The 18880-nt window shown below is 36.2% G+C and overlaps 2 pseudogenes across 1 annotated transcript; both read right to left on the bottom strand.

Annotated features, from left to right (window-relative positions):
* Window positions 1-400: 400 nt before the first annotated feature.
* On the bottom strand, window positions 401-4489 carry LOC145577450 (G-type lectin S-receptor-like serine/threonine-protein kinase At1g11300; annotated as a pseudogene). Its single transcript, XR_014098795.1, has 7 exons — window positions 2437-4489; window positions 2168-2275; window positions 1890-2059; window positions 1582-1792; window positions 1227-1464; window positions 971-1118; window positions 401-772 (listed from the first exon to the last, which is right to left on the bottom strand). The product of XR_014098795.1 is annotated as a G-type lectin S-receptor-like serine/threonine-protein kinase At1g11300 (transcript).
* A 5062-nt stretch (window positions 4490-9551) lies between these two features.
* Window positions 9552-9857, bottom strand: LOC145578275 (calcium-binding protein KRP1 pseudogene; annotated as a pseudogene).
* Window positions 9858-18880: the final 9023 nt, after the last annotated feature.

Raw genomic sequence — 18880 nt, 5'->3', positions numbered from 1 at the left:
AATTGCCCCAAATTAGTTAACCTTAAGCCAGTCATGAGCAATGACTAAAAGTTATAGGGATAATTACAGCCTTACAGGTTACTTCCCTAAAAAAACCGGAAAATGAAAACTTCCAAGATCTTCAACCCCTTGTTTGGACGTTCAAAGCTAAGATAACTTTCATATATTATGTTTAGTATTATTTCGGCAATTAATTAATGTGAAGGTTTTTCCCTAGCAGCATTGTTTTATGCTATCTAGAATAAAGGTCTCTTAATTCACCTTACGTGAGTTACATGGATATGTGGAGGACAACAAAAAATGGAATGCCAACAACAAATGAAATCTTCGAACATCAACTGACCTTTGGCAATACTTTCATTAAAAAATAATTGGTCACATACTTACAGATAATCACACTCAGCAAATGCAATCAGATAAATACTTGGATAAAACAGGATGCAGCTCTAACCCAAAATTGTTGTCACCGACCAACTATAGAACTAATTGAAACATTATTATTTGAATAACAATCACGGTCATTTTGTTGTGTTCCATTCCAAGAAGCAGTTCTCCTTAGTGTAAATCCAGGTTGTAATGGATGAGGAAGACCTGTAACTTCACTCTCTAACATAGAAACAACTGTTGTGATGCTTGGTCTATCCTCAGGAAATTCTTGCACAGACAACAGTCCTACATGTATGCACCTCAGAATCTCTGCTTGCAAGGTTGATTCTGAAATTGTTGGATCAATCAATGAGAAAATGTCGTCCTCATTCCACAAATTCCATGCCTGAAACCGCAAAGAGAATGAAGCCAAACAGTAAATACACAATCTTACGCACAGAAGCAAGCAAAACAGAGTATATTCAGGTCATAGCTACAAATATATGAAACCATGTTGTGACATCAGCCAGACATTATGTCTCCTCTACACCAATTTCATATACAACTAGACCTATGAACATATAGAAATAATAGGATATCTTACATGTCCAATCAGGCCTAAAGACTCCTCATCCTTAAAGCTACTGTTCCTTCTTCCACTTACAATCTCTAGAAGCAGCACCCCAAAACTAAAAACATCTGACTTTTCTGAAAATCGACCTTCCATTGCATACTCTGGAGACATATAACCACTGCATTTTTAAACAGAAGAGATTAGAGTGTATGCATTAGTTAGTTCTGTGCTCAGGAAAACTTTCTTATAGTATTTACTGGGAGTATATGTACGAGCAGCAACTCACTAGGTGCCAACAATCCTTTTGGTATCACCTTGGTCTTGGTTTCCTCCGAATATCCTTGCCATGCCAAAGTCTGATATCTTAGGATTGAGATTGTCATCCAACAAAATGTTGCTTGCTTTAAGATCTCTATGGATAATCCTCAATCTAGAATCTCTGTGAAGGTATAGGAGACCCCTACTAATTGCTTTTATTATGTTGAAGCGTTTCTTCCAATCCAATTGTTCCCGGTCAGAGGGGTCTGCGTTAGAAATACACAGAAGAAACATCATCAGAATGCACAGGTTCTGAAATTCACAGATTAAATTATTGGATATTCATCACAATATTCAAATAAGTTATAAGTTATGGTACAAACTGAAAAGGAGTGCATCCAAGCTCTTATTTGGCATGTATTCATACACCAACAATTTCTCTTCTCCTTCAACGCAGCAGCCCAACAATCTCACCAGATTTCTATGTTGAAGTTTCGAGATCACAACCACTTCATTCATAAATTCTTGTAGGCCTTGTCCTGATGCTCTTGAGAGTCTTTTTACAGCTACCATTTGTCCATCTTCAAATTTTCCCTACAAAAGTTGATTCTTATACTTCAAAATATCTATTCCAGATGTACCTGGTATACATTTTCACCAGAAATTACTCTAGTAAAAGCTGTCAACTTACCTTGTACACTGGACCAAATCCACCTTGTCCAAGCTTGTTTCTTTCCGAAAAGTTGTCCGTTGCAATTACCAAATTTTCAAATTTCAACAATGGTAAATCTTGGAATTCAGCGTTACCTATCTTATGCCAATTTCCATCCTTGTTCAAAGCTGTCTTGCGACTCTTGCCTGCTACAGAAATAATTATTTGTCAATGTGGCTACAGATTTTTTTTTTACTTTTTTTTTTTTTTTTGTTAATAAACCATATAAACAGTCTAAGCAATGAAAGAGGTCTTACAATAGCGTGGGTGCAGCAACTTCCATAGACAGAACATAAAAAGAACTGATACAGTTGTACCCATAATCACTATGACTGCAATAATTACTTTCCATTTACTAGTTTTACCTGTGAAACAAAACAAATTGGCACACATGATCAGTCTTACAAATTCATACAAAAATTAAAATTAGAACAACTTAAATAGCCAATCTATCCATATATCAGGTAAAAGCAAGCAAACATGCAAAAATATCATAAAAGAGGAGAAGGCTTTTTTAAATTATCACCTAGTTCTGAATCAGCCAACCTAACGAAAATATCGACACCAACAGGAGAGAAGTCTGCTATGTCAATCAAGTTTCCACTCCAGATCATACACCCAAAACCTAAATTGTAAGCAAACGCTAAACAAGAACAATTTCCTAGGCATTGTCTCCTGCAATCCTCTTCACCATCTGAATCAATTCGGGCAGCATTATCTGGTACTTTCACATTTCTTAATTTAAAAAATCCGTTCTCTTTCCCTACAGCAATCTCACACTGCAATGGTGTTCTACGAACACACCCGTTACTCCAATTCCCCGCACTCCATTCTTGATGATTCCTTGGTTCAAACCCCCTCAAGCAACTACAAATTGGCAGATTATTTGAGTTACAACTCCCAAATTCTCCACACTTTCCATAAACATCACACTCATATTGCAGGGACTGCCATTGAACTGTCCAAAATCCTCTATCATCTTCCCAATCTCTTCGTGAAAGCATACCATCATAAGTCAATACATAGTGTTCAGTAACTCTTTGGCTTGCCGAAGAGTATGATAGCCTAAGTATGCCTTCACTGTCGGTTTCAAGACGAAATCCAACAACCGGTGCTGAATAGAACATAGCTTGAACTCCCATAAACAAACGACCATCCCAAGGTCCTGATCGCCAATAAGGACGATCACCATCCCAGATAAAAAATTCAGGAAGGCTGCGGCGATATAAACCAGCAGTAAAGCGTCCATTTGATGGATTTGAAGCGCTCTTCCACGATGTTAGCATTGACTTCGTGCTTGTATTCCCATCTGATGTTACTACCATACGCTGCATTAATGTGTCTATAGGATGGTCAAAACTCTGCCACATGACATTCTCACTGCTTGTAAAACAAGGTTTCCGGTATCTAAAATTTGAGCAATGTTATTATTTACTTCATTCTTAGCAGTTAAATTTGTAGACCAAAAACTCTTGTTTTGTCCATCCAAGAGTTGAAGATTTCCATCCACAGATATCATGAGCACCCCAGAAGAATCATTTAGTGGGCTATCCTTGTTGGCTACCCATACGACTTCTAAATGATCAGCAACCCCTTTATTATACCAAATTCCAACATAGCGATTTGTCGAGTTAATAGGACTAAAAAAACCAAACTTGAAATTGGAATCACTAGACACCAATGTATCAGGGTCTCTAAGAGATTGAGTAGCTGTGATATCGCCTCGAGCCGGATCAAATTGCTCTAAGACCCAAACCCAAGAGAGAAAAAGAACAACGGTGTGTACATAACCCATTTGAAAAGAATAATAAACTTAGAAAGCACAAAGCTTGCAATGTCTAAGACATTACCCCCAAAACTGTCTTTCTTTTCAAAAAGTCAACTGTTGTTAGAAGCTCAGTTTTTGCCTGGTAGCTAGTATGTATAAAAGGAAAGTAGCTTGTCATCTTTGACCATTGACATTCCGAAAGATGCAAAGTTTGCCACGCAATACTGATGTGTATTTTCAAAGTTTGACATTCCCTGATTATGCAATATTGCAATGCAAACCCAACTCCCAGTGAGGCAAAACAACAAACAGTTGGTATGCATCAGTGAACCGACAAGCGAAAATGATATCTTTATTTTTCATGTTTGATCAATTTGATTTTACACTCTGCCATCTCAGTAAGGCAAATTAACAAACAGGTGATGTGCATCAATGGAACAGATGAAAAAAATAACATCTTTTTGGAATTGAATGTACTCTTATTTAATCTTGTTTGATCATCTGCTATCTCAGTGAGGCAAATCAACAAACAGGTGGTGTGCATCATTTGAACAGATGAAAAAATGACGTGTTTTGGGAATTTAATGTACCTTTATGATTTGGTAATCTTCTACGCTTTGCCTTGCCATTTGCCCATCAAGAAAGTGCCCATAATTCATAAATTTAACCTGATTCAGAAGCTCCATAACGTCCAGATTATCAGGATATGAATTGAATATCCAGCATGTAAGTTGAAGATGCACGCAAAGAGAAAGATTTTCCATTGATTTCTGGGTAATTAAATTTGTCATTTGTGCGTAAGAAATTACAATTACCCTCGTTGATTGTTTGATTATACATACGGTACTCAAAACCCTCATCTATTACAAGTATAAATTGAGGCATATCTAACTCAATCACGTTTTATTTTAAAAACAATGGGTGATGAGGTGTCAAAAGCACACCTGATCCGATCCGATCCGAAATCGATCCGAAAAATATTCGATTCAGATTTGAATTCGCGTGGACATAACAATTTAGTGTATGACTTAACTTTAAAAATTGACCCGACCCAACCCGATCATATCAGACCCGATCTGATCATCCGAATTGACACCCCTAAATGTGGGGAATAATCTACCAAATCTTATACAAGTATGGTGTAACCATACTCCTTTTATTTACTTCATATTTTAACTAGTGAATAGCCTAGATATTGCTATTTCTGTAACTGTACAACTGCTAATTTTTTAAAGGCATTTAATACGAAGTAGTTTGTATATGTTTTTAATACTTTTGTCATATGGAATTAATTAATTTGTGTGTAAGATTAGAGCATAAGTGAGAATTAACCTAAGGGTCTGTTCCCTTCAAATTATTTTCATTTCAATTCAGCTCTAATAAGTTCAGTTCAGTTCTTAATTTCCTTCTCTCATAAAATATTCAGTTCAACTCAGCTTAGTTTAGTCAATTAGAACAGGCCCTAAATGGTTAAACAACATGGTGATTGTTGGTTGCGTGGGTGATGTGGCATATTGAAGAATTGAGTTGGTGACGTGGCGTATTAAGAAATTGAATACGTAGCGTAATGAGGGATCTACATGGCACATAAACATTTTTAGAAACGTCTTTAATATATTAGTATAGATGTGTGGCGATTAGTCTCAAAGCATCAACTCAAAATGTGGGTTGTTTTCATAACATTGTCCATCACATTTGAGAACCTTTGTTTTGATCTTACATTCTAAAGACGAAGTAGGTTACAAACTTCCTTTAACATTAGGTCAAATGGACCCTACTTGGTGTAATCTCAAATATGTTAGGCTACTTAATCTAAACAAATCTTCAAATTCTTTCCATTTTGCATATACCAAATCACTAGACTCTCCTGTATTTGGTATGACAATTGGATCAAGATAGTCTATATTGATACCATGGTAAATTTTATTGGGCTGAGGACAAGCTCACACTAAAGAAAAGTATAATTACATATAACTCAAGTTAAATTTCATTCTAAAACTTGTTGGTGATGAGTGAAGTACTGAACTTTATTGTCCAATAATACTGTTATTAGTTATTCTCTCTCTATTTCTTTCAATGTGGGATTAATCAACTAGTGGGTTATTTTCCTAACGCTTATATCTTAAAGTAGCTGCTTTGATTGAGATGAATCCTCTTTGAGCTTGTAGGTAATCTCCAATGGGGTCCTTAGCTTCTCGAGTATCCAATGCCCATGCATTTCCAAAAAATAAAAAACACTTTAATAGTACATGGTCGATTAACTAAATTATACTTTCACTATTTTTTTTTTAATACTTACAAGAGTTACAACACATCTCTAAAATGAAAATGTCACAATACTTACAATTCAGTATTATTGGAATATTTTTTTAAAAAAAATGTTGTACTACTACCCTTATTTAAAGACCATGATCCTCTTAAATATACTCCTAACAATCTTTCTACCCTATTTAAAGTGTATTAATTATGAGAGTGAGGGATACCTCAAGTAGTTAGACCTTCCTTCCAGATTCCAGGAGATCCTGGGATCGATTCTAGCTCACCCCCACCCTTGTGGCTCTCTAAACACCAAAAAAAGAAAAGAAAAAAAAAAGTGTATTTAATTATGTGATGCTTCCTGTTTTTAAATAAAATGTGAAGAAGTAGGTGTTACAAATATTTTTAAAAAAAATTAAAAAAAAAAAAAAAAAAAAAAACAACAACAACAACAAAGGAAATATATCAGATCATATATATATATAGACTAAGTTACAACTTTCAAGCTGGATTATTATTCAATGAAATGCTAGAAACTAGAATGAAATGTTAACGAATTATAATTCCTAAATGTGATTCTTGATTTTTATAAAACCATATTTGTATTTTACTATCTTAGTGAGCATTTCAAAATAATTAATTATTATATTGCACTTCAGCATTTGTTGTTGGTCCCATGTAGTAGCTAGACAAAAAATGTAATTAATATTCCTTGTACTACGTATATTGGACAAAATAAAAATCAGAAGTTTCCAAAAAGAAGAAGAAAAATTGATAGATTATAAAATAAATGGAGGAATAAAATCCAAAAAAGAAAGTCATTTTCGAGCATATACATTACATCCAATTTGTAATAATACCTGAGAAAGTAAGATGAACGATAAAATATAGCAATATATAGTGATATAATAGAGACATGAGACTACCATATCGTCTTTGTCATATTATATATTGGGTAGGTTCCTTCGCAATTGCCTTGCATTTCATGCAATATCTAGACAAGCGTAAAAGAGTGATGATGATGTTATGTTAGCTAGCTTCCTACCAATTATGACTACAACAAAACAAAGATCCAATGCAACATCATCTTATCTGGCCGGCCGGTACGTAGTCTCAAATCTCGATAGATACAACAATACTCCATCATTTAACACCTTTGATTTAGTATCTGTTTAATAAGTGTTTATGGACACTTGTTAAGTATTATTTTTCGACAATTTATTATTGGAGTAGAAGAAACACCCTCCAAGAAAAAAAATTTGAATTAAATATGGTTAATCTAAAGAGAAAATCATTAAACTTCTTAACTTGTCTCATTAATTATATATATATAGTACGGAGTATGAATTTCAAGTTAGCTTAACTATCGTTCATGATCATTTGTAAGAAGATCCAATCAATTTATAAATGCAATAGTCAGACTTATATTACTCGTAGCAAGTTTATTAATACTATTCCATAAGACACATTTTTGGTAATTTAAGGTCTGTTCTGATTTACTAAACTGAGCTGAACTGAACTGAACTGAATAGAGTTGAAATGAGGGCAGAGGTGAGAATCGATCCTAGGATCTCCTACAATCGGGAGGAAAGCTCTAATCACTTGAGCTATCCCTCACTCTCATTATTGCCTTTTTATAAGTATATAATCTCATCCATGAACAAAAGTCAATGCCAAATCTATTTTTTATGATATAGAGATCAATCCTCGCAATTACGAAGTAACTTGTACAAATAATTTAATAATAACGGCATTGGAAGTTGAAAATAATTAAGTTTGACAATCATCATAATTTTCGACGTAAGTGCATAAAGCACTCGCAAATTGCATAGATATTTCCTTGTTAGATGATAATATTAGTATAAATAATCAAGCTATAGCAATATATCCCTTGTATTTTAAGAAAGGTTGGAGTAAGTCATTGGACACTAAATAAGGTCAAAGCCATATATGATATATCGATCTAGAATATGACTCATTCATACTTGCTTATCTTAAAATTGTTGATTGCTTTTGTTATTCAAATATTTTAACTTTGATGATAATCACTATATATATATATATATATATATATATATATATATATATATATATATATACGAAGTATTTTCCTTCTAGGCTTCTACACAAAAAGTACGTAATTACCTAAACAAATTATCAATATAATAAAATTATTTTAATTCTTTGAACAAAAAAGTATTTAAGTTGTACAAATAATCATAGAGTCAACAAAGTATATTTTTTTAATAGAACTTTTATCAACATATAAATAGCATGAATTATTAACTTTTTACCCTCTCTGTCCCGAAATATCTAACACAGCCAACTTTACACACATGTCAATGCACTAGTTTGACTTTATTTTTATATAAATAAATATTAATAAAAATTATTTTAAAAATTATAGTGTTATGAAACTTTATATTTAGGCTCTGTTCAGTTCACCTTATTTCCACTTATTCTAGGCTTAATAAGTTCAAATAAGGGTTAATAAGTTCAGATAAGATAAGTTTAGAAAAAATAAGTTCAGATTAGTTGTGATAAGGGTTAATTAGGGCTATTAAGTTTAATTTATAACTAAAAAGTTCAAATAAGGGTTAATAAGTTTATATAAATTCAAATAAGTTCAGATAATAAGTTAAGATAAGATCATATAAGTTCTGATAAGTAAAAATCAGGTGAATAGAACACACTCTAATACCTAACAAACAACATATTTTATGATAAAATATGTTTTTATTATGTTAGTAAAAAATTATGGTCAAAGCTTTGTTTTTTTTTTTTTGGTGCACTTGTGTTCAAAATCTAATCTAAGGGCTTGTTCACTTCAGCTTAATTTCAGTTCAGTTCCTAATTTTCTTCTCTCATAAAATATTCATTTCAGCTCTATTCAGTTCAGTTCAGCTCCAATCAGTTTAATTCAGCTCAGTTCAGCTCCAATCAGTTCAGTTCAGTTCATTTCAGCTCAGTTCAATAAATGTGAACGGACCCTAAATTGTGTATGAATTGTATCATCTCATATAATGTTAAGTTTTTCCCTCCAAAAACATTTGTTATATTGTTTTAGTTCTAATAAAATGACTCTTTGTGAGATATGGAATATGACGAAATAATGCATAAGATAGCTATGGGGGTTGAAAATAAGCAAAGATCTGGATATTCTCATATTGATCAATCTTTCCAACTTATGCTGAATTCATGGGCAGGCAAGCAAAAACGAGCTAATAAAGAGTATGTGTAGTGTCTCAGGCTCTCAACTAAGAGGATTATTACTCTATAACTTATGAGCTCAGATAGACTGACTTGTTGAAAGAAATAAAAATCTTTTTTAAAAAAATATGGTGCACTGATGAATATTTGATCATTTGGTAGCAATGAAGCGTTTCATTTATCATGATACAGGGATAATACATAACTTAAGACATGCATGAATTCTAACAAAAATCACCTATTACATAATCAACATTGGCATTCCTTGGCAAATTACAAAACAATGCAATGAAATGAAATCAAAATAAAATAAAAATTAAAAAAAAAAAAATACAACAAACTTGCAAAATAGCAAGGCTAATAATACCCTCAATTAATTAGTTATAATAAACTAACTAAATATAGTATTAAAAGCATGATGATTTTTGTCCAAGAGCTTGTTGAAGCCACCTCATTGAACCATCCATCAAACCAGGACTTAACCTAAACATTAAAACACAAAACTCCATTTGATTCAAACATCCATCTTTATCAACATCTCCTTCCCTCATCATTTCCCTTACTTCTTCATCACTCATTCCCTTCAACCCTAAAACCGACAAATTTTGCTTTAAGCTCTCAAACGTTATCACCCCCTTTTGCTCATCCATTAGTAGTCGAAACCCGTTGCATAGCTCCTCCATGAACCCTTCCTCGCCGAGGTTCTCCACCATCGATGGTAAGAAATCCTCGAACACAACCCCGTTACTAATGCTTTGTTTCGAAGCCATGACAAATAATATATATATATGTGGAAAATAATATGTATGAATGTATGATGTTGGTTGAATAAAAATATATGATGAGTTTGTGTATATATATATAGGTAGTGTATGTAGGAAACAAAAAAAATAGTGGAAATTACATATGGAATTGGACGAAATAGATTATGCCAACGAAGTTACAGATTGGCAGTTGGAATAAGTAAAGTTAAAAGAGATGTTTTTGGAATTTGGTGTTATTTTGTTAAGGTTGCTTTCCTCGAAGTTGCACTTTACTGTGTTTCTTATATAGAAAGTATTTTTATAGGCATAAATATTGCAGTTTCCTTTTGAGCCTGCGTATTTATGTTCTTTGGATGGGAACGTAGGAAATTGCAATGTAGCCTACTTCTTCGGCATTTCTTTTTCATCATTGCTTCTTAGGGATGGATGGACATTTAAAGAAAGACTTGATCATCAATATGTGTTTTTAGAAAAGTTTGACCGTATTCAACAACTTAGGCGCTTTCCTGGAATTATAACACGTGATACCTTTCACAACCTGATAATGACATGGTGTTGTGTTTTACTATATGATATAAGTGATTGAAATATTTAAACGGCCGTGAATCTAGTATTTCTGCTGTTTTATATTGATACTTTTTATTGGGAATTGGTGGATAAACCAATGCGACCCCCATGTGCAACATACGTTTATTTGCTAGAATCTTATCCGGTCATTATCTTTCTCTTATAGTCTTATGAAAAGTAATCTCATCAAATACACTCTTTCTCTTAATAAACGGTTGGTTGTGGTCCTATGAGTGGTGCGTCTTGGTGGAGATGACAAACAAGTTGGGTTAAAATAAGGATCGGGATCACAATTAGCATTTTATTTAACTTATTAAACAGTATTTTTACATAAAATAAAAGAAATGTGCCAATTTTTTTTTTTTTTTTTTGAGGAAAGCCGACCAAATCGACTAATTATTATTGAAACTCAAAACAAAGTCCAACGCAACTACATCATCAACCACGCTTGGACAACACCCAACCCACACACGAGTAGAGTACTCCAACGGGGAAAGGTGAGCCATAGCATGGGCTACACTGTTAGCTTCCCTAAAAACATGAGCAAAAACAACACTATCAAAAAACTCAGCAACACACTTGATCTCTTTAGCTAATAAGCCTAGAAAAGAACCATCCTTCCCTACCCCATTTACTAGCTTCACCAACCGCTCACAATCACTCTCAATAATTACCCTTTTAACATTACATTGCACTGCCAGTTTCAGTCCAAGAACCATTGCCTTTGCTTCAACAATACTCGCGTCCCACGTCTGAAGAACCTGCTGGCAGCCCGCCCTTACCACCTCCCCTAAGTGGTCTCTAATGACCACCCCCATACCTGACCCAGCTTCACCAAGGACTGCACCATCGACATTCACCTTTAGCACTCCCTCGCAGGGAGCACACCATTTAGAATTCAGCTCTCTTCGTCCGGGGTTAGCACGTGAGACAACAGCAGGAACTTGTGCCTCATTGAATGCGTTCCGCAGATTGTCAGCAGCAGCTACAATCTCCTCAGGGACTCTAGGGACAGCACCATTTGCCACAGCGTTTCTCTCATTCCATATCTCCCACGCAATCATCATAATCCTACTCCTCTCCTCTACATCCTTCAAATCTAACACCCAACCAACCCAATCTGCCACCTCATAGATATTCGAACAGCAATCCATCACACTCACCTCCTCCCACACCCCTAGCACCAACTTACAATTCCAAATAGCATGTAATTCAGATTCAGCAGCCCTATCACACCGTCTGCAAATCGGGGAGATACTCTCAATGCGCCTGTAAAGACCTTTACTAGTAGGGAGAGCCCCACAACATAATCTCCAAGCAAACACTCTCACCTTCGGGGGAACACGCAATTTCCAGATTTTTTGCCATAAATTTGTCGGGTTTGAAGAGCCCCTTCCTCCTTCCTGCAGCTTCCTGTTGAAAGAAATAAAATGGTATCCCGATTTTACAGTATATGTCCCTGAATTATCATAGCTCCAAACATACATATCATCAATCATGGTTGATGGCAAAGGCATATTCAGAATTTCCTCGGCCTCAAAAGGGATAAAATTCGCCCTTACTACATCTTCATCCCACACCCCACCAATGCTACACATAAGATCCGCCACCCGATCACAAACACTACCATCCACCTTTCTTGAAATAACTCTAAATGATGGTGGTCTATCAATCCATGGGTCACTCCAAATTTTCACAGATTTGCCATCCCCAATAATCCACTTGCATCCTTTCTCAATCACCCACCTACAACCCCAAATGCTCCTCCAAATGTAGCTCGATCTGCTACCTACATTTGAGTTGAGAAAATCTGTATTTGGAAAATATCTAGCCATCAGTATACGAGAAGAGAGTAGCTCTGGATTGTTCATAATTCGCCAGCCCTGCTTAGCTAATAAAGCCTCATTAAAATCCGCAAGCCTTCGAAAACCCAAGCCCCCGACCTGCTTAGACTCGCAGAGCTTATCCCAAGCCACCCAATAAATTCGCCTCTCATCTTCTTTGCAACCCCACCAAAATCTAGCCATCATTCTCTGCAGATCATAACAAAACCCAGTAGGTAGACGAAACAAACTCATAATATAGGTAGGAACCGCTTGGACAACTGCCTTTAACAAGACTTCTCTACCCGCGAACGATAAGAGTTGCTGCTTCCACCCTTTCAACCTTTTCCACACCCTTTCCCGCAAAAAAACAAAAGCCCTTGATTTTGCTCTTCCTACGAAAGTAGGCATACCAAGATACTTCCCATGATTCTCAACAGGTCTCACCTCCAAACCCGCTGCTAAATCTTCCTTCCTCTCCAGAGGAACATTCGAACTCACACTAACTTCAGACTTGGAAAAATTAATTTCTTGACCCGAGGCTTCACTATAGTACTGTAAAATCTTCCTGACAGCTTGTACATCACAATTCTCCGCTCTACAAAAAATGATGCTGTCATCGGCAAATAGAAGATGAGAAACACTCGGTGCACCTCTGCATACTTGTATCCCTCTTAACGAGCCCCTGTTTACTTCCATTTGGATCAAATGAGAAAAGACCTCTGCACAAAGTATGAACAAATAAGGGGAAATCGGGTCTCTTTGGCGAAGACCCCTCTCCGGCAAGAACGAAGCAGACGGCTCTCCATTAACAATCACAGCATGAGAAACCGAAGAGACACACTTCATAATCAAATTCACCCACCTCCTATTTAACCCCATTCTCTCCAAAACTCTTCTCAAGAAACTCCATTCTACCCTGTCGTATGCCTTACTCATGTCAAGTTTTACCGCCATACAACCAGACTTTCCCGAACAGACACTATGCATATAATGGAATGTCTCATAAGCAACCAAAGTATAATCTGTAATAAGCCTACCCGGGGTAAATGCGCTTTGATTCAGAGAGATAATTTCAGGGAGGAATAGTTTCAACCTATTAGTAAGCATTTTCGAGATAATCTTATAAATTACATTGCATAAACTAATAGGTCTGAAATCTGACATAGCTAGAGGGTTTTTAATTTTCGGAATTAGAACGATGTGGGTTTTGTTCAAGTCCGCCATCTCCTTTTCACCATTAATAACAGCAATCACATACCTTGCTACGTCCGTCCCAATAATATGCCAATGCTTCTGGAAGAAATTTGCATTCATGTCATCCGGCCCCGGAGCTTTGCTAGGACTCATCTGAAATAGAGCAACTCTCACATCTTCCTGCTCGAAAGGTTTCAATAATGCTATATTCATTTCATGTGAAATTCGAGCTCCCATCCCCTCCATAGCTCTATCAATCAATTCAGGATTTACAGATTTGAAAATTCCTGTAAAATACTCCATGGCAGCTCCTAAAATGTCTTCCTGCTCACACACCCATTCACCACTCATCTTCCGAACCCCCCTTATAAAATTCTTCCTCCTTCTACCAGAAGCCTTCATATGAAAAAATTTAGTATTTTGATCACCCTCCTTCATATTCGAAACTCTCGCCCTCTGTCTCCACATAGTCTCCTCAAGACAAAGTAACCTATCCAATTCTCTACACACATTCCCCCTTTCTTCCACCATCTCAGCATCCGGAGCACACCCATCAATTTCAGCCAGCCTCAAACGAGCTTCCCTTATTTTCTTTGTCACATTGCCGAACTCCCTACTACTCCACGACCTGAGCATTTCTTCACACTTTTTAATTTTGATCAACACATCATCAGCATTCCAGAGACCCATGGAACTCGTCCAAGCGTCCCTCACAACATTTTCACAATCTGGAGACGAAGCCCACATATCCTCAAAACGAAACATTTTCTTTCGTTGTCTCGCACTATCGTTCCGAGGCAAACACATAACTTTCACAGGCACATGGTCAGATTTATCACTCGGCATATGAAACACACCAATATGGGGCATAAGCTCCATCCACTCCCAATTTGCAACTCCTCTATCAAGCCTCTCAAACACAGCATATTGTTTTGTTTGTTTATTCCACCAAGTATATGGTTCTCCATGATACCCCATATCTTGCAGCCCACAATCATCAAGAGCTTCACGAAAGTCAGTCATCTCCCTTTGACTTCTTGGGGCCCCACCATCTTTCTCCACTTCAAAAAGAATTTGATTAAAATCACCCACCACTAACCATGGGAGATTATAATCATTTTTAATAGCCCTCAAAAGATCCCATGACAGGTATTTCTCTGTACTATCTGCCCACCCATAAAAGCAAGTCAACCTCCATATTTCATCACAAAAAAGACCCTTTATAGAGCAATTAATATGGTGCAAAGAAGCTGAATTAATAGAGACTTCAATATTATCATTCCAAAAAAGTGCCAACCCCCCTGATCTGCCAGCTGAGTCAACAAAATAACTCTCCGAAAAATTCAATCTATTTTTAATTACATTCATCTCTACCGCACTCCTCTTCGTTTCCATCAAAAACGCCACCTCAGAGTTATTTACATTTAGCAACTTTTTAAGCCTTCTAACTGCACGTTGGTTGCCAAGCCCCCGGCAGTTATAGCTTAAGATACTCATTGGGACTGGCGGGATTGGCCACCACCAATCTCCGCCGAAAAATCACTACCCGAGCTGGCTGCCTCCCCATCAGTCGAAAAAGAAAGCGATTTTGCACGAGGAAAATCAGAATTTTCTACCATAGGAGTATCAAACATTGGTCCACCTTCTAGGAAATGAGTAGCAATTTGATTAGAATTCTGCTCCACTCTTCCCCTTTTCAGAAAACGTTCTTGCTCCTCCTCCCTCAGAGGGTTTTCATACACTTTCAACTCATCCTTGTTACCAATATTATCAACCCTCCCTTCAATAGCCTTCGATCCCCCGAAATTCAGCTTAGTTTTAGCCTTAGACTCATGCAAACTCCCCTTAAATTCTTGGCACAGGGCTAACTCCTCTTCTCTTCTAGTATCACTATTCCTGCGCTTTCTAGCAGGAGAACCCCTCAACCATTTACCATGCGGTAACTCCGACAGAGGTGTAACATCATCAAATTTCTCACATTGTTGGTAACTATGTCCAATCAAGCCACAAGCGAAACAGAAGTCCACCAATTTCTCATACCGAAATTTGATCCATTTACTCCCACTCGTCACCGCAATACGCATACCTCTACGCAAAGGTCTATCCAGTTTATGATCCACCCTGAACCTCATATACTTACTCCACCCAATAGGATCACTCTCATCAAAATCCACAAAAGACCCCATGTTCGAAGCCATCGAGATCGCCATAGACTTGGTTCTCTTATTGAGCGGAACGTCTTCAGCCTTCACCCACACTCTAATTGTATCAAAAACAAGCTCTGAAGGTTGTATACCATCCTCAATCTCCTTCAGAATTAAAGGCGCCCCATCAAAAGTCCATAGCCCTTCATCCAAAACTCGCATCTTATCTGTCAAATTGAAGAACTGAAACATAAAGAAATGTGCCGATTTTAATTTGTACTCGCGACTTTTCACTTAAAAAATAAGCAATTATCAACTAATTTTTGCAAAAAATTTTTATTTATCAAATAATAACCTTTGAAGAAATCAATGAATATACAATTATACAAATTTGACACTACTAATAAATTTCTTTCTTTTTATTTATTTATTTATTTGACAAGAACTTAAGCAAACAAGTACCAAGGAAAAATTACAAAACATTATTAAAGGAAGACAAACTATTGTTTGCTGTAATAACAAGCACATGTGCTCTCTCCACTGCCCGATCCACCTTGTGAACGCTGCAACACTCAAAACCGTTACTGATGCGCCGAATATTAGCAATCGTCCAACAAATGGAAGAATCTAAATCATGTACTGTGCATCCTGCAGGCATCATACCACTGTAGTAGAATATGTATAAATAGTAACCGCAAGAATTGACCTTATTGTGACCGCCCAATGTAGGCCGGCAAGACAAGCATTCAACTCTGCATACAGAGCCGACTAAGCAAGGCCAGAAGAAGCCCCTCCTAACCAAACTTGTCACCTGTACTCCCTAATTTCTGGGAACCAACCCATCCCTGATCTTTTAGTGCTCTTATTCCACGAGCCATCAACAAGAATAATTGTTGGCACCAGTGAGTGAGCAGAGTCTGAGTCCTGCAGTATAGCCCGCAAAAACCCTGGTGGATAATCAGCAACCTGTTGAGGTGGGTGCAGTGCGCGAAGCTCACCTTCCTTCTTAGCAGCAAATAGCCCTTGTTGTCGCAGTCCCTCTGAGATAATAGCCGGTGTTGACAAAGCAATGGCTACAGGAGCATTGAAAATCCTGTTATTACGCGAAATCCACAACCCCCAGAGAGTTGCGATAAAAAGGTCGTCCTGTGACCATCATAACCATCCGGGAAGAAACAGCCGGATGGATATAGTACAGAATCCAATCGTCAAGAGATTGGTCTACATTAGCTTGTGAGTGAAATGTAAAATACCACCCCTCCATGCATCCTGTGCAGGCATGCAAAAAATTTTCATTACATTGCGTTTATCACTCATCAAACTACATTGTCTCCAATTATATTCAACATTATGTGTGTATATTGCTATTGTCGAAAACAAAACAAAAATAAATAAAATATATATTCAACTGTACTATATATATTACAATGAGTCAATGACACATGATATACATCACCTAGATCAATATAGACCTATATCTATATATTAAAAGATACTCTGTATTGAGTTAACGCCTAATTAACAGTGTGTTTGGACAAAGAAATGGGAAAGAAAAGAAGGGGAGGGAAGAAAGATAAGTTTCCTTTCAAATCTCTTCATTATTGGAGAGATCAATTTCTTATACTTGAATATGTAGTATAATTTAATCCTTCCATTTTTTTCCCTCTAATTCATTTCTTTTTTCATTTGTGATCCAAATAAAAGAAACTATATCCCTTATTTTCCCTTCCCTTCCCTTCCCTTCCCTTCCTTTTCCTCCTTTTTCTTCAACCCAAACAAAGTGTAAAAGTCTAGGATTTAATGATAGTACTATTGTTTTTTACCTTTAACATTCTTTAATACGGAGTATTAGTAACTCTTACGGAGGAGTAATACAAAATACGATATCGAAGTACACTAGCTCTCTTTGTTCGACTTAAATTATCTCATAGCCCTTAGAATTATTTTGCCTACCCAATTGAAAAAATGCGGAGTTCTTATTTTGTCTTTTGCATGCGCATGCAAATGTAAAAACTCTATGGTAGTCATTAGACTTGCCAATTTTCGACCCGACCCATAAACCCGATCAGGTTTTGTGTGATCGGGTTTGTGGGTCTTGAACAACTTTTTTTGACCCGTAACTCGATTTAATCCGAACTCATTTAACCCATAAATTTGCTGATCAAACCCGATCCAAACCTGACTTGTCGACTCGATTTTATTGTTTTTTTAAAAAAAAACACCTTTATTTGAAAATTAATATTACTCCCTCTGTTTTTTTTTTAAATGCATCACTTGAGTTTTCACACTTGTCGAGACACAAATTTGACCATTAATATCTTTAATTAGATATTAGTAAAAACTATAACAAAATTATATTATGATAGTAGACATTGTAACAAATCCAACAATATATTACATGACCATGTTTATAAATTATATAGTAGTCAAAAAATTAAGTCAAATGTAACATATGAATAGTGCAAATTCTCAAGTGATGCATTTTAAAAAAACGGAGGGAGTAGCTTATTGATTAAGTTTGATAATTTGTCTACATTCAGGTATTCATTTAATCTCTTTTTTCTTTAATCATCTCATATAACTCTTGCTTAAATCCACACCAATCACCTCTTACACCAACCATTGACCTACACTAATTGCATCCGCATAACCACATTACCGTCATGCCACGGTGCCACCGATTGAATTGATATGTCTACTGATATTAAATGTTCATTATTCTATAACACGTTCACTTTTTATTATTAAATGTTCATTTTTAATTATTAAATGTTCATTTCTTTTCATGTTTATATTTTTTAATTAAATGTTCATTTTATAGAGCGTGGTGTTGATTTGGACGGATCGCGGATATGTTGTCTGGGTTATTTGATTTGAGCAGCGTGTTTTGGATCTTCCCTTGTTGCAGCTATAATAGTTGCATGCAGCTAAGACCTATTGCACATTTGCTCTTATACACCCTAATACCCTAATATCCTATGGTGGATATATTCTATAAAGGAAAATTTGTCAAAAAAAACCTTTTAAATGCCTCATTTTGCAAGAAAAAAACCTTTTAAAGCATTCTTTGTTAAAAAAAAACCACCACGATCACTTTTTTTGTTGAATGAAACCTGGGTTTTCTCAGTTGCCTTATCGCGCGAGAAATTGTATCGCCCCACCCACGGGGGGAGCACAACCGAGTAGCGACGCGCTCCTTCTCCCTTTCCGGATCCTTGGGGGAGCTACTACTGGCCCTCTT

The sequence above is a fragment of the Chenopodium album genome, chromosome 14 (assembly GCF_948465745.1).
Source record: "Chenopodium album chromosome 14, dcCheAlbu1.1, whole genome shotgun sequence".
In the NCBI taxonomy this organism is placed as follows: Eukaryota; Viridiplantae; Streptophyta; class Magnoliopsida; order Caryophyllales; family Amaranthaceae; genus Chenopodium; species Chenopodium album.
Note: the sequence above shows the minus strand (reverse complement) of the source record. Positions and strands in the feature narration are given on the sequence as shown.